Source organism: Xylocopa sonorina, chromosome 9 (genome assembly GCF_050948175.1).
Source record: "Xylocopa sonorina isolate GNS202 chromosome 9, iyXylSono1_principal, whole genome shotgun sequence".
In the NCBI taxonomy this organism is placed as follows: domain Eukaryota; kingdom Metazoa; phylum Arthropoda; class Insecta; order Hymenoptera; family Apidae; genus Xylocopa; species Xylocopa sonorina.
The window spans coordinates 5,531,271-5,545,826 of NC_135201.1; positions in this window are offsets into that span (position 1 = coordinate 5,531,271).

A 14,556-nucleotide genomic window follows, 5' to 3' on the forward strand; every position below is an offset into this window, starting at 1 on the left:
GTGTTTTCGCACCACCGTACTCTGCCGCGCTTCGCCCACCCACCTCGCACCCTCTCGGTTACATAATCCGGAACGAGAAAGAAGGTGTCTACCGGGCGGCTCTCCATTTTGCACGGATTCCCTCGTCCCTTTCCTTCGCGCCGCGCGAGTATCGCGGAAAATGATTTAATTCTCGCACGTCCAGTCGCATTACCGCGGATCGATTAACCTTCCCTTCGACTCGACGCAGTCCGGCGCAAATATTTTCCGAGACTGTCTGACAGCCTTCCGGTCTATACCTTCGTCGTAGGATGTGTCATTGCGGTACGACACTTTGCTCGCGTGATTATTCAAATTTAGTTTTTCCTCGCGAGGAACTGCGATGGACGTATACGTTTATCTTGAGAATCGTTTTATCAATTTACGCCCACTATCCGAATCTTTATACTCTAATTAATAAAGCCGCGAAGTTGGAATTTTTGCGCAAGTAGTACCACGTGTTCGCGAAATATTTTTCAGTGTCTTTTGCACAACACTGTTGCATCATTCGCAACGAAACGAGTAAATCTATGCCTCTTGCAGTCGTGCACCTTAATGGCGATCGTGATCGATTATAATTGCAATTGATCAACGACACTGTTCGCACAGTCGATTGTTGCTTGTTTACTTTTTACTCGACGACCCGATAGATGCTGAATCGCGATGTTTCCTCGGCCAGAAACGATACGACACTGTCAAGTTTCATATCTGAGATCGGCGTACGTCTCGCTCACGAAGATAAACCTGTTGGACACCCGTCACTGACCAGTCACGTGAGAATCGCTACGCGGTGGCCCCGATGAGCATTGTGAAAACAGATTCGCTTTCCGTGGCCCATGAATGTGGGACAGCTCCGGCGGAATTCCCACAGGACTGGTCCTGGTAACCTGTTATCGTTGTTTCTACTTGCGCGCTCCGCAAATAGATACTGACCAGTCGTTCACTGGTCAAGTTGGTCCGTCAACCTTCCAAGACGGCGTCCCTCCGCGTGTTGCTCGCTGGTACTGGGAACCATTTGCGAAATTATGGTACTCGTTTGTTCTCAAATCTGCCTCCTTAATTTTTCCATCTAAATTTTGTTTATTATTATTATTATCGTACCATGGAGGAGATGAATAAAAATGGAACGTTTAGAATTAGTATAACATAATTAGAATTAATATTTAGACTGTATGGTTCATTTTTGACTAAGTCAGATAATATATATCATTATGTATAGTCAGATAGATTTTGATTGTGAGAAATGCAATGTTTGCAGTAAGAAAGTTAATAGAAATTTAAAGAGAGGTAAACTAAGGGATTTAGCGTCACATTTGAGTGTGAAATAGATTATGAAAGTATGAATAGGAGAATGTATGGAAAGATGCCTTGAAATTTCATTGTGCGATGCGTTATGATAGAAAGAAGAGGAAACACGCGTTAGGATAACATCTGATGCATCGAAATTGAATTATCAACGCATTATTATAAACCGAAATCGAGTGCAGAAAGAGGGGTTGAAGATGAGGTTCGTGTCCCGCAACACAGCCATTTTCCGACGGCGCGCGAGCGTCGCGACGCCCACGCAAGACATCGTCGAGACTAGAAATATCCTGGTTGTCGCAAGAATAATCCAGACGCGTGTGACCCCCTCGAATAAATATTCTCCGCACATATTTCGTAGTAACAATAAAGAAAATTTCGACCGAAAATTTGCATAGCGAAACACCCAGCTCCTCTTTTTTTTCTTTTTCTTCGAGCTCGTCGTTTAAATTAAAATTAATTAAAAGACCTTGGGCACTCCGCGATTGTCCTCGAGGCTTTTTCATCGTCGCGAGCGTGAATCGCGATTGGCAGCGGGCCTCGTGTACAGCGTCGGGGACAACGGTGCGTCCACAAAGGCCGACAATGCTCATTGTCGTGGCCCGCGGGAGAAACTTAAGTTCTCAAAGGCGACAAGTGTACAATTAAGTCGTTAGGGGGACTTCCGGGAACTTGGACCGTGCAAGTTTTCGCACGAGAATGGACCTAAGCGGCCGTTAAACGGTTTGCAAATTGCAATTTCGCCGCTCTTCCGCGTCCACCGGTTGGATTGATCGCCGGGCCCGTTTCCTCCGCTTCCGTTCTGCAGGCCAAGCGTCGCCTCGATAGGGGTGTCGTTCCTTTCCAATTTTCTTACAACAAATAAACCATCGAAAACCCACTACTTTCTTCTTACTGTTCAACATAAAATAATACACATTTCCGTATTTCTATTTTCTACAGGGGTAAATTAAAACCTTGCTACAACCTTTGCTCTATTCCTCGTTCACTTAAATTTCGATCGATTAAATGAACGTCAACGACCGCCTGAGAGATCGAACCAGAACTAACCATCGAAAGAATATTACATAATGTCATATATTCCCACTCAGTGCTCGTCTAAATAAAATACCTTCGACGACTTTCGTCTCGAACGAGTATACGCCAAGAAATTGGTCCTGAAAATTGTTACCAGCGGAAAGCAACCCCTTCGAATTCGTCCGCCACTATCAACGTGCGCGCGAATTCTTTCGATACACCTCTCGACGGCCCCTGTCGAGATCGAGCGGGTTCGAGAGGGTGTCTGGCTATCGACACGGGCATCGCGAGGGAGTACAGACGCGCTCGTCGGTTGGTAAGACCGACAAAGAGACCGGCGAAGGTCGAAACTCGCCTCGACTCGGTTCGCCGTTCGTTCGATTCGATATTCATCTCGAGATTGAATTCAATTTCCCCGTAGGTATCCCGCCGCCGTCGGTGTCGCAGCGCGTCGGGAATCGCGAGTCATTGGACGAGGGGGTGAGTGCCGGCTGGGGCGAGAGTACAGCGAGAAAGGTAGACGCGGATCTGCCGCTAGGTCGAGGGGGAGGGTGGCGGTGGTGGAGGAGGATGACTGGAGGAGCTGGAAAATAGGAAGGTGAAAGGGTGGGCTGCAGGGTGCAGCATTGAAAACCACCACCTACCGCCGCCTCGCCATCTCTAAGAGGAGATAAAACGAGCCGTGCACAGAGGCAGAGCCCTTGCGCCGCTACCCCGCGAACGACACCCCCGTTCCGTCGTTTCTCACCCTCCACACCCCCGGTTGGTACCGCTCAGGCAGCTCTCCTCCCAGCCTCCTCGCCAACAGCCAACTCTCTCACGATGCCAGAAGGTACTACGCCGTCTCGAGAAACTCTCGTGGAGGGCGGCGAGGGGCGGGCGACGGGGGGGTTGGGAACTGTTTTCCACTCGGTCTTACTGTACTAACTGTACCTAACCTACGCTCGTATCATTAATTATCTAAATTGAAGCTGCCACGGCGCACCCGAGTGTCTTACATCGAAATTCTCAAAGGAACGCTCCGCCACCCCCGTCGACCCTCCTAGGGTTCTACGTGTATCTGGGAAAATGGCGGATGCTCGCGGGGAGAGTACCGTAAGGTTTCATCTTTGCGTCGTTTCGACCGTCCGACGAGATGGATAGTTTCAATTAATATACCCAGTTCGAGACGCGGTCGCCTCGAGTTCCTTGCACGGGGACATACAAAAAGACGAATACTGATGGAAGACAGACGCGAACTCCTGGAATCGTCTTCTTCAAACCGATACACGATAGACAATTAAATAAAGTATTCGTGTCCCCATAAAAATTTTCTCAGTATTACTGCTGTACGTTCTACTTTGAAACGAAACTCGTTAAATTTTCTGGATGGCTTCGCCGCTAGACACCTCCTGGCGGCTCGAGGGTGGACGAAGAAGGGAGGGCGGGCGGAGTAAAGACGGGGTTTCTCAGGTCGTCTCATATCGACGTATTTTAGGCGTTTTCCCCGGGATCGTCTTGCCTGAACCTAGACGGAGGGTCGTGTGTGCCGGTGTGCATGTGCGCGTGCACGCTCGTGAGAGAGCGCGCGCGGATCTCCCTCTTGCAAGCCCCTGGAGCCTCCCCCCGTCCTCTCTCTCTCTCTCTCTTGCTCGCTCGCTCGCAACGATCTCCCCTGCACCCTCGCTTCTGCCCTCTCAACCCTCGACTTTCCCGCGACTAGTGAGTAACGATTTTCCTCCATCTTACCCCGATTCCGGAACACACCCTTGGGGCACCGTCCCACCCTCCTCCACGCCACCCCTTCCTCCGTGCAGCGCCGTCAACCCCTTTCCACCGTCGCCATCCCTGATTCCTGCAAGCTGCTGCTCCCACGTGAACCGAATTCGAATGAAACCGAACGAACGATCGCTCTACGTGAACGACACTCTTTCAGATGGCTAGATAAATCGCAGTTGGACTTCTCCAGTTTTTACTTCTGTACTAGAGATTTATATATCGCTCGTAATATATATTCGTGTATTTAAGCATCAAAGTTATAGTGTATTATGTTATGCTTTGGGAACTTTAGAAACCCGTGGAATTGTAGAAAATAATTCTTTTAAGTTTGAAGCAGTTATTGGACAGTCTATTGGACAATTCAATCAAATACCAAAAGCTAAAGTTATAATATTTAGTTCGAATGGAGATACGAAGTTAGTATAGTATATTTACGTTATTATTATAGAAATGAAACTTGGTAAGAGAAACGTGTAAAGTATTATTCTTTTTTTTTATAAAACAAACTTGATACGCTTTGAATTTGGAATTCAGATACGTTTGTCCAAGCCGCGTTTAATTATTACGCGACTCGAGGAGATGCAATTTAGGTTCTCCGGTAATCCCTGGAATGCACCATCGAGTGGGAGTGGTGGATAGTTGACGGAGCGTACCGCGGAGGGCAGAGTCAGATTTTTCGCAGCACCGCGCGCACGTTTCCATGGAAAGTTTTTGCCCGCTCAGCACCTGGCCGCGGCTAGCAGTGGAAGGGTGGAACGCGAGGAAAAAACGGGGATTCGTCGACGGAAAACGAAAAGTCACACCCACTGGGTCGCGGAGACATCGATGCAGGGTGCAAGGATATTCTTTTCACCCCGCACCTTTTTTTCCGTGCGAGCATCCACCTCTACAACCGTTCACCACCCTGTCTGTAATCTCTACAACTATCTAATAATCGCCAATCTTCGCTGTACACGTATATACTGCTCGCGCAAAAAGTCACGATTGAAAGTAAATGAAATTATGAAAAGAAAAATATTAAAAAACGAGTTGATCATATGGACACTTAAACTATTGGCAATATATAATAAAATATTGATATAATATAAATATCTCCAGAGTTCTAATTTTCCCTAATTCTTCACCAACTTCTCCACCATTCTCTCCATAAATGATATTAGATTTATAGTTTCTTTGGATACAAAGAAGTTCATCAATATTTCAAATGTTCACGCGTTCAAAAACATCCTCCTTTACCTTTTTTTACTTCAAGATCCAAGCGCAGGGGGTTGTACACTTTCCAACCGGAATCGAAGGCACACGCGGGGCTGGGGAATAATTCAGAGCCCGTCTCGAGACACGCTCGAAGCCGGGCTGCTAAGTAAATACGCAGCTACGTCATCGCTGATGCGTCTACAACCCCGGCTTAGCGGCTCCTTTTCCAGGTCCCGTGAACGGGTGGTACGGGGGCGCGCGAAGGAGAAACAACGGCTGCTGAAGGAGGGGCGCACGGCGGCGGATGACGCTTCAGCAATGAAAATCAGACGCGTCTCTGCTGATTACACGAGACGAGCCTCGCGGGTGGTGTTGTCTTGCCAGTTACGCTGAAACGTTCCCATCGTGTTCCCCAAGTTCCATCGTGTTTGGTCTTGCCGCATTTTCGTACGCCGTTGGATAGACGGTAACGCGGTGTTCGCCGCGATTGGGCCACGGGAGACTTCTGAAGGAGTATGTGTAGTATGTCTGGAAAATGTTAAAAGTTTAAAACGGTTCCTCAAAAATGGCTTTATTGCTGCGCATACCCTAAACCGTGCTAGCCGTTTGTAGCGAAAGGTCTTCTATTGTACCATACTGCTAGCCGCTACACTTCGAACACTCGCGAGAGATCGCTCAGCCGAGCGTTCTGCCTCGTCTTTCGTCAGCTTTTTACGCGTACTTCGCAAATTTCTCTTTTAATTACGATAAACATGTTTATTAATGTACGACAGCATTGCAGGAACGTTTGGTCGATTTTTTAAAACGCAACTTATGAATTGTCAATTGAATTTTAACCCTGCACGATCTTTGACACGATTTCGTTCTCGTTCCTTCAGAAGAAACGAATGTTGTGATAAAATTTAAGAAACTTTCGAAAAAAACTATAAACGATTAATGCAACGAACGTGCTGCAAAATTAGAGCGTACTACGATGAAGCGAATCCCAGAGATCAGGACCAATTAATTCTTTCAACGATCGACGGAAGCCCCGATCAGCGGGTACTTGTAAAACGCATAATCAGATGCAAATGGAGCCGCTGGTTCCTGGGGCGGCCATATGCAGGGGAACGAAGAGCGGGTGTTCCCAAGACAGTGGGTGGTTTTAGTAACGAGTCGGAGGCATCGAGGAATGCGCGACGTAGCTCGGGAAAGAGACAGCCAGAGGAAGAGAGGGGTGGGTTAGCGGGCGGGGAACGAAGACGAGGAGACAGACAACTTCCCCCTTCCGTCGAGCGGTATCTTAAGTCTTACAGGGTGGTTTGGTACGCCTGACAAGCGACGTTAATGTATGTATGAGATCCAAGAGAACGCGGAACTCGGTACCCCAGCCATCGTCGTTTCATCCGACCCCTACCGCCCTCTCCTTTCACCAGCCACCCCGTGGGGGGGCATCGTACACCCCCTTGGCCCGTCCTTCCAACGTTCTCCCGCCGCCCTATCCATCCGTACACGCGCCTTTGGGTTTCTAAGGGAGACTGCACAATGAAACGAGAAACATGAGAGCGGATAGCCGAGATCTACCACCTAGGAGCGGGCTCAGGAGCCCACCCCTCGTCAGACGGCGCGTACACTCGTTCGTCGAAGACGAATAACCCGGCGAAGGCGCGCTAAAGCCGGGCAGAGGCCCCGTTTCCTGGAAGGAATCCACCCCCATTTGAATGACAAAGTGACGCAACGCGTTGGATGCGTCTGCCGTAATCAGAAATGACATACCACAGCCGTGCTGCCCTTTGCTGGGAATTCGTCCGCAACCCCCGAACGAAGAACGGACGCCTTATCAGATGATTTATGCAATCCCTGCTGGCGCTGATTTTGGGTAATATAGAAGACGGAGCGTCTAAGAAGCGGCTCTGATTTCTGTTTGCCACTGGTAAACTCTGTTCCCGCGCCCTTTGTTCAATGGACGATTCTCCCAGTCTAGAATGCTACCGAACTGTGCCACGCAAAGAAACTAACCGCGTCTAATTACATCGATCCCTACGATAAACTAAGTTCCATCCACTAGATTATAAAATACAAAAACAGAGCAAGAGGATCGAATTCTCTCGCTGGTGTAAAATTATTTACACGCGATCTCTTTTCTCAGACTAACAACTTGACTCGAGAGGCAAGAATTCAACGTCGCCAGGAAGATTTCCGGTCCGCTTCGCTCGCGAAAGAATTCTCGCGATTCCTCCACTTTCTCTGTGCCGCCATTCGAGACGGCGACTCGGAATCCCGCGACAGAAGAGATTCGAGAGCCGATCGAGGGACGGGCACGTCAGACTCGAGACGAAGGAGCATCGGTACACTGCGAAGGGTGTTTGCAGGACGTCGAGGTGGGGTTGCCAAAGGGGGAGGATAGTGGGTAGCAAAGGGTGGCCAGGGTTTACAGTACAGCATAATATAAGGGTAGTTTGTGTTGGAATAGCTAGTGGTAGTGAGCTCAGCGCGTGTATCCCCCTTCGTCGTCACCCGCCGCCCCCCCAAGACGGCCTGGCGGGGCTTCTGATTGGTCGACATTATTCAAAATGGCGTCTTCGCCACATAAGATCCGTTTTATTAGCATACCGGGAAAGGAGACGTCGCCCGTTCTCCTAATGACTCGCGAAAAATCGAACAACCCTGAATCGTTCCCACGCTGGCCGCCTTTCGATCGCCCGCCAGCCACCCTCTTGCAGAGCGTCGCGGGTCCTACGATCTATCGACGATTCCGCGGCATCGACGCTGACCTTGAGGCGGCTGGTAGAAGCGTCTGGCCTGGCTTCACGCGGACAACACTTTCCAGAGGCGGGTTTTAAGCCACCTCGAACCAGCGCGGCTCGAAGGTGGGGTGGCGCCGGAGGCAGGGGATCATAATGTTGGATCCCAGGAGCCTTGGATGTTCAGAGGGAAACTTTCATTACTATACCGGGGCTATATATTTATCGCTATGTACTCGGTGCCTAGGCGCCGAGCGCGGTCGGCTGGGTAACGTAAATCCTATATTAGCGTCCTCTGTCTGAAGTCCGTTGCAAGGAAATTTCGTTACGTTCTACTTCCTCGTATCATCAATTACGCCAAGGCGGAATTAAATTGGAATCCCCTAGGCGCGTCCGCTGCGAGCAATCCTCCCAAGTATTCACCGCTCGTCGATAAAGGGAGAACTTGCGCGTACCTCCGGTTCTACGCGAGCTTCTGTGCCTCCCTTTTAGGAGAGGATCTTCGTGAGCGTGGCGCGGTAAGAATCGGCCAAGAATCGAGCCACGGGTGTCGGACAAGCGGCCCCTAATTGGGCGAACGTGGGATTTATCGAGAGAGGCCAGCAACAGAGTGGGTTCCGCGGAACCGGTCGCTCGACGTGTCCTCGAAGGACGAGGCGGTTCTGGTTCGACTGGACTTGGGCGATTTCGTTATTATTACGCGCACTGTCGCGGTCTCGACGAGACCTTTCCTTTAAGGTGGCGGACCACCTTGGGGCGAAACCTGTTCGACGTCGCCCCAAATTGCCTTCGCCTCGTGCCTTACGGGAATCGCGCGAAAACTGATCGAAACAAGTTTATCGAGATACGGAGGGGGTCGAACGGAGGGGCTTCGTGGGAAAACACGTCGACGAAAGTTAATTAAAATACGAATCCTGAAGCGGTCGCGTGAAAAACAAGATTCGAGAGCGCGAATAATCAATTGAACACCAATTGAGTAATATAAATTTCAATATCAAGTATCTTATTTGAGAATAAGGAATATACTCGTTGTCTTAATGAATCGAGGAGTACCTTCGCTGGTGCTCGTAAAGAATTTTTTTAACGTTACACAAACACTGTCTGGCGATGAAACTCAGTGTCCACGAGCGTGTTTAGAATCTACCAACGATAGAATAATTTCTCGCGGATAGAAAAACCGGGGACCTCCCCGAGGGAAAGTTCGAGGAGTGACAGATCGACGGAACCAGTAATACTGGTAAAGGAGTTTCTAGGAAGCACACGGCACTTTCCCACCGCTGACCAGTGGTCAAGCAACACCGGAGACCCTTGAACTGGCACGTACCAACCGATACCAGGCGAATACGGAGAAACAGTTGCCCCAGGTATCGAGCTACCACCAAGCGAACCGGTGAGATTATTCCGTGGATAAGGGGTGAAATAACAGGATCTGCAAGATTCCCTATTCCTCGACCCTTCCTCGAAACTTCTTTCAGATCATGCGAACACTATCCACGCGTATAATTCAATAGCGATGCGGGAACAAGTAAATAAACTGGAATAAACTGGTTTTGGAAAGTTCGACGTGTGAGAAGCGAGGTTGGCGATCTTCCATCGATCTTGGCTTGGTTGCAACGCGACCAGACAACGCGACGGATTGTCAGTGCCGAGTTGCAGCCCGAAAATCCTATTCGGACGTTGGCGAAGTTCGAGACGAGCGCGCTGGCCGGGACGGCGAACTCTAATTACCGTAATTAATCCCGTTTAACTCCGTAAATCGGATTTTTCGGTTAGGAGTACGGGTCCCCTTGTCGAGCGGCGGCCCATCCTCGACTGACGCCGGCTGGACATCGTGGAACATCTCCGAGACAATTAGCGAAGATGGAACGACCGCAGGAAACGTTGATGAAGACGGTTTCCTCAAGATTGCCCGGGTGTCTCCTCGGCTGACCCCTTTGTTTGTCAGCACGCATTCGCGGCACTGCGAGGACAGCCGGGAGCGGGAATTAAGAAACACGGAACTCTGATTCGAGAGGGAGAAATTGTCTAAATTTGAACGGACTTAAACGAGTGGAGAAATTACAAGAGTTCGAAGAAGAGATTTTAATTACGGATAACAATGGTGGTTGCAGGTTTTGTTCGTTTGGTAAAGTTTCTTGGGGAAATTAGAACACAGTTCGTGTAGTAAATAGATTGAAACTATACTCGATATTTAACGAAACGGATACGCGTAAATTTCTAACCCTCTCTGATAAATATTCAACTAATCCAATATTGAGAGAAGCAACATTTCAACTGAATAGAAATGGTAATTCCGTGGCCTTAGAATAACAACGTAACTAGCTCGAATCTTGGAATTTAGAAAACTGTAATCACCAGAATTCCCACTAGAACAATTCCCATCTATCCTTCATGAAACCCTAAAAATCCAACTCTCATCGAACGACCATTACGTTTTCATACTCCAACTCCGCTTCAAGTACACTTCCTTCTCTCGCAGCAGTTCTCGCCCAAAGAACGCGCCGTCAAAGAGGCGGCCACAAAATCATCCGTCCCCGCCGCCTTAATTAACGCCGGAAGTGGTGTAACCGTTCGAACTATCGTGGATAAAAACCGCGGCAGCGATTTGCCGCGCAGCGGGGCAGCAGTTCGCAAGTTCGATTAGGGGCAAGATCGGTGGGGCGTCGCGGCGTTCGAGCTATTCGGGGCACGGCTTCCACCAAGACACCGATTCTTCCTACGACACCGTCATAATCCATCTCCCGTGGAACTACTTCGCTAACTACCTCCACAGACCCGCCCGGGGTTGGGTTCTTTCGAGCTCGAGGACGATCACGCCGGGGCGCTGCGCCTCGCCGTTGCCTGAGCGTGTTGCGGAGGCGGCTGAGAAGGGTGGCGAGGCGGCTGGGGTGGGTTACGTGAGACGACGGGTAGCTGCTTTCGGGGCACATTAACGTCAATTTCCATCCAGGCTCTCGAGAACTTACTTCCAGTCCAAGTTGCTCGCAACCGTGGCAGCCCTGAAGTCTGCCGGTTCCGCGGCGGAACGCTGTGGGGCGAGGGGTGCTCTGGGCGCCCCCCCCCCCCCTCTTCACCCCTGGCATTATTAATGTTGCGAGACACGGGATGGAGCGACGGAGAACGCGGGACCGCGTCCCGGATAAGACGGATTTAGGAAGAGAGGCGCGCTAAGGCGCGGTAAGAGCGGCGAAGGGTGGATCCCGAGGTCTGAAGGAACCTCGCGGCGCCCCGACGCTGCAAGCCGCGAGCAACCCTGCCGCGTCGCTCCTCGCGGGACCACCTCTGCCTGTCCTTTAGTCCTTGCTAATTGTCTCGGGGATGGCTCCTCTCCTCAGGCAAATGCGCGCGTTTCCGGTTCGCTGAGGCTGACGAACCGCGCGCGCTCGTAATCACCGGGTACCTTGGACGGGTTCGCTCGTTCATTCTCGCGATCGAGAAGATTCAGCTTACCAGTGGAAGTAAACTTATTTACTTTTGCTGTTAAATATCCATTCATAAAGCATAGAAAAAGAAGATTCTAAGACTGGAACGATGAAAGGTTGGAATTAGTGTGATAGGGAGAACGATGTCTACCCAACGACAAACGAAGCTGGTTTCAGCTAGGAAGAATTATAAAGAATTCGAAAGATAGAGTTGGAATTATACGATTAACACGGGTCCTGCGGAAGATGAGACCAACGGTTTCGAAAAGAGAACGACACCCCCAGCTAAATCCAACGTATCCTCCTCCTCGGTTCCTCTGCTCTACTTATTTCGACCACCGCGGGCTAACCCGAATTTCGGTTCTGAATTAAGTTGATTAACCGTCCGCGGGAATTAGAGATGATTATCCGTGATTGGAGCGACCCTCGGCGAAGGGACTCGAGTTTCCCCTGAAAAATGGGGTTACGGCTTCTAACCGTCCCGGGGCGGCGTCCCGTTTCTTGAATTAAGACCGTCGGATACCGAGAGAGCCTCGGGTGGCTTCTCTGGGCTACATAAATTTCGCGTGGGAACCGGATTACCCTGGTAATTGCGTAATCGGGTAAAATATCGTCTTTCGCGTGCATCGAGGGCCGCGGAATCGAAGGGCGGAAAGGGTCTCGAGGGCCGTGCGGAAGTAAAGAGGCTCGGGGGCGCACGTTAGGAGCAGGCAGGGTGGCAGGGCTGGCCCACCCTCCGTACCGGGGGGTTCTAACTTATCGATTTCTCAGCCGCTCCTTTCGCGCGCGGCGGCGGCCGCTCCGGATGTGCCATTGGCCCCTTAAAGGTTCGCGAAAACCGAAGAAAAGCGGGCGCGGAGCCAATGGCCGTGCCGGTCGCACGTCGTCGCCTTTTTCCCGGCGATTTTTCCACGGCCAGGCAGCCGGCGAATCGCGGCCGCGCAAAATCGCGCTGCCTGGCAGCGATTGGCGGGCAGCCAGCGTCTTGGCGCCGCCCTCGAGAGGAACAACCCGGGGAAAACAGAGCTCTCGCGCCGCGTCGAGGACCGCGCGCTTCCTCTCTTTCCCTCTCACTCTTTCGTCCGCCTCTGCGGTGGCGGAGTTCGTTTTCTCTCGCTTCCGTCCCGGTTTCTTCTCCGTTCCCTCTTCGTCGGCCACCTGGCGGCGGATGCCCACCCTCCCCACGCTGGCCCAGGACAGAAACCGCGCCGTCGTTTCCCGCGCGTCTTTCCTCTCTTTCTCACGATCGTTTCACTCTCCGTTTCACCCTGGTCTTCCGCGATCCTCCGCATTCGCAGCCTCCTTCTTTCCCTCCGTGCGCGCCGCACCCCTCCGCCCCTCCACCTCGACCGCCTTCGTTTCAACCCTCCGCCAGCAGCCACTGCGCGCTTTCTCCCGTTCGTAGGTGCACCGTTGGCTTTCGTTCTCTTCCCACGCGGTTCGTTTGCTCCGTTTCCTTCTTGTTCCACGGGCCGGATCCGAGGGGTGCAACGAGGGACGCGCGAGGGGCGGTGGGACCGTCGAGGCGTGGAGGAACGGAAGAGGAGAGGAAGAGGGCGAACTGCTTCAGCCAGCGGCACGACGTCGCTTCCTCAGATATTAGATTTTACAAGGAGCGTGCTGGGATTTTCGAGGGGTCGCGGGGAGGGCGCACGGCCAACGTCGGCTCGTACACAGCCACCGTCGGGGGTGGGATAAATATTAATTACGTTCCTAAGGGTTGCCCGCGGCCACCGGCCGTTATATTTCCCGGTTGTATCGGTGTGCGAGCCGGTCTTAGCTCCCACGAATCTGCGGGATTACCTTGCTCGGTTGCTTTCTTATTGATCATCCTCCTCGAGCTCCTTCGCGCTGGGAAACCGGCTACGGGGATGGCGGCCAACCTTTTAACGCGATCGTGTTTTCCATCTGGTTTCGATTCGTCGAGGTAGGGACGGTCGTTGACTGGATCTAAAAATAATGAAATTGTTATTAGTTGGGTCCCTCGTTTTGTAATCATAAGTTGTGTCAAAGTAAAATTTTTATCTAGCACTTACTGGCTATCCATGAGTCTGCTTTAATGTAGTAAATGTGATGGACGACTTTTACGTGTATGGTCACTGAAAACATTGTCGAAGATGCGAAGAAAGTTATGATAATAATAACACTTGTTTTGTAAATTTTTGTTAGAAGTATTGATTATTTGTTAACGATATTGCAGTCTACCCTTAGCTGCTTGAGAAAGTGGACTTTCACGTGACATCTCGATTTCACACGCGATCACCCCATCTGAAACAAAAGATATTCGAGTCAGTCTTAACCTAAGATTATAATATGCATTAATTATACATATCACTGTTGTTGCAAACAAATTTCTCTTATTATTATTTAACGTCGTTCACTGCAACACGATCTCAGCCAACCAAATAAAGTTAGCGACATCAGAAACAAACGAACCACGTTCTCGAGCAGAGAGTTGATACTCGTAAGTAGTAGAGCATCACGTATGGTCAGGCGTCCTTTCAATTGTAGAAGAGCGTTCCGTCAGCCTCGTCGAGTGACGTTTATCAGAGACGGAACGAAAAAAGGAAAAGAAGAACACTCGATACGAGCCCGTTCGAGGGACAAAAAGTGGCCGCGTCGTTCGATCGAGTACCACGGCTGCTTCATTATCTCTCCTCCCCGTTAAATTGATTCTCATTATTAAACACGGCTTGAATTGGCCGCGAAAGTTTTTCAATTTCCCTGCCACTGTCTCCGGCCGTAAATTGCATTGATAAATTACACAATGCCTCTACTAGGGAGAAAGCAGGGCTCGAAGACACCTACCCCGGCGTCTAGACGCGTTTATACACTTTGGATGAGACGAAAATTTCATTTGCGACCGGGGCGAGCGTCGTCCTCAGACAGGGAACGCGAGACCACCTATTTCAGATCTGAAATTGCTCGATTCACCATTCACGGGATATATTCCAGCGTAAAAATCGCGGTCCCATCAATTCTGAGGCTGTCTACCATTTATTCGGGTATTTTTTTCCAAATCGATTACTCTCTTTTATCGCCTCTGTCGCGCTCGATCGGTTTTTAATCACAATCGACATCGGAGGGAGATCCGATTATGCCACTCGTCGACGCCCGTGGCG